The sequence below is a fragment of the Tenrec ecaudatus genome, chromosome 9, assembly GCF_050624435.1.
Source record: "Tenrec ecaudatus isolate mTenEca1 chromosome 9, mTenEca1.hap1, whole genome shotgun sequence".
Taxonomy (NCBI): Eukaryota; Metazoa; Chordata; class Mammalia; order Afrosoricida; family Tenrecidae; genus Tenrec; species Tenrec ecaudatus.
In genome coordinates, this window is record NC_134538.1 from 99,664,958 (window position 1) to 99,667,967 (window position 3,010).

A 3,010-nucleotide genomic window follows, 5' to 3' on the forward strand; every position below is an offset into this window, starting at 1 on the left:
ACATGTGCACACACACACAGCATGTACCCAAACGTACACACATGGACACATTCCTGCTTATGTGTTTCCCCCTACGCTCCTTTTCAATGGTGCACGCTGTTGGTGTCCAACCTATGATCTGACCTTTCACCACACAGCAGGCCTGACCACACTGCTCTTCCTCTCTCTGAAGGATCCTAAGCGTCCTTGGCACCACTTCTTCTGACTTGCAACATGGCATTGTTTTCAGGAAGAATTAACTATATTAAGTAAATATGTAGCAAATTTTCCAATATATTATGAGCTTCTGAAAGGAAAACACAGTAATTCATGCTGCTACATTCATCTGAACCTCCATGCACACCTCAGCAATAGGACCATAAAAGGACATAGTACTTCTTTCATGAAAAGTCATATTATTTGAACCATCAATAAATATGTCTAATCTATTAAAGTGATGTTGTTGCTATTGAGTTGATTCCAAATAATGACCCCCAAACCAGAGCAGAAATGCTAATAGGGTTTCCTAAACCTATTTCCTAAATCCTCAGGGAAGCAGATTGCCAAACCCTTTCTCCAGAGATGCAGCTGGTGTATTTGAACCACCTCCCATTCAGGTAGCTAAAGCTTCACAATTGCTGTACTAGGCACCAGGTAACACTTGGCTGATTCCAAAGAGAAAACAAAGAAAAGACAAGGGAACAAACATACCAACACCTGGAGGACACCGGGGTCTAATTAATGAGTATGCCAATAAAATCTTTGTATTCATTGCCAGAAGTGTTTGGTATCTAGGTCACTTGCATGCTTTCATTATTTGGAAATGATTCATCCCTCAGTTTGTTTGTTTGTCATTTTTTTATTGGGTACACTCCTGGAAAAATCACTTGAAAGTTATTTTGCTCTATCAAAATTTAAAACTGCTGAATACGGAGGTCTAGCAACAGGACGCAGGAAGGAAATGGCTCTATTTTGCATGGACTGCAGTATCCTTACATTATTACAGAACTACAGCGTTAGGCGTGCTCCCTTCAATAGCCATGAAGGCAAACCTGAAAAGATTTATGTGCATGACAGTTGATCACACTTGGCCTCCAATGCCATTTGATTAACAGGTTTCCCCTTGAGCCCATGTTACTGAAAATAGCTCAAGGTTTAATGCCCCAATCCTAGGAAAATATACTTTTCTTAAATGCAAAATGAGAGAGAGAGAATGAACCTCACACATGAGTAATCCCCTCTCCCTTTAAAAAGAGATCAGACTAAAAGACAAAAATCGACCTCAAGATTTGCAGCTGGACAAGGAGGCCTGTGGACCGGAGCTGCCTGCAGACACTTCACCAGCAGGCACTTGGCGCTCTTAATGAGAATCGGGTTGAGTGGTGTGGTGGCAGGAAGCTGCCCACCTGTCTATGGGACACGATCCGTTGCGCTACTGATCTTCTCCTCATCGGGAGCTCCAACACCCCCATGAAGTCTCCCAGTTGTTCTGAAGACCAATACTGATGCTAGAAAAGGTTTGAAAAATGCTTCTACAGCCGCTGCCTAATGACTCCATTCTGTTCATAGGGCAAAGGAGATTCTTCTCTGACCCCTGCTGTGATTAATTTATGCCCTGAAGCATGAGATTTGATTACCGCTCTCTCGGCGTGTATAACTTGTGAGCCTTATTACTGGTCATAAAATTATTCAGCCACCGTCGTTGGCTCAATGGCCTCCTGAGGCAGTTCAACTCTTTGGTTGCCTGCTGGTAAGAACAGATAGCTGAGCGTAGCTCTGAATTTACCTGCTACCTCTTTTTATCAGGACGTACACACTGGATGTAAGTGATTCTGCATTCCTAGACGATTATTGCACCGGTGCAGAAAATAAAGCACTAGAAAAAGAATTTGTCTATAAAATACTTAAAAGACTGCTATTCACCAGTGATCTCATGAAATGGGATGTTTTAATTGAACTGAATGTTCTGATTTAGTCGGAAGCCTTTTGGGTTTTCCACTCTTGTTTAAAATCTTTATAAAGCACATTAGTCCATGTTTCTGGCTCAATCGGTACAGGAGAGTGTGCTGAGTGTAATTAATCCTTCTCTGATAAACGTAACCCCCAGAGTGCCTCAAGATCCGCCATACTGAACGTTAATTATGATGCGCTGGAAGCGAGGGGTGGAGGACGGCCTACGTTTGCTGTTCGCATCATGCAACCAACTCCGGAAGTATTTGAGCTGTTTAGTTCTCTTTTCTTTCTTTAAACTTTATTCCGCAGAGAATTTGAGGTCTAAATGATATGCTAAACTGAGCAGTCGACAATAGCAGCAAGTCAAAATTCAGTCTGGGGGACAAAGGAAAAGATGAGAGACAAGGAATACGTGTTTAAACTGCCACGGAGGCAGCTGCTCCACTGGTCCAGACGTCATAGGACAGGGTAGAGCTGGCCCTGTGCGTCTCTGAGACTGCGGCTCTCTCCGGGAGTAGAAATCTTCCTCCTGCACAACAGCTGGTTTTGAACCACGGGCCTTGCCGTTAGCAACCCATGACAGTGACCACAGCACTACAAGAACGCCTTAGACAAAAACAGACGTACTTTCAAAAAGACCCACCGTATAAGGTACACAGCAGGTGCATAAGTGGCTAAAATGTGACCAAAGCAGAGGAAAACAGGATCAACACAGAAATGTAAGATCCTCAAAGAATTTAAAACCACCACCGCAGAAAGAAACAAACAAAACTGCTCGAAGCCAATGGGTTCCAAGGAAAACCGAGTCCCGGACACGGGGGAGACCCCAGTTCCAATCCCAGCCAGCACTCTGCCCGTGCCGCTGCCGCCCGTCGGCCAGAGGCTTCCGTGCTGCATCCATGGTGAGCAGGTTTCACTCGGAAACCAAACTCACTGCTGTAAAGCTGATTTCAATTCAGAGAAAACCAACAGGGCAGAAGAGAGAATTGCCCCTATGTATTTTGGAGACTGAATATTTACAGACAGAGAGCCTCATCTTTCTCCTTTAGAGCAAATGGTGGATTTGAACTGGTAACAT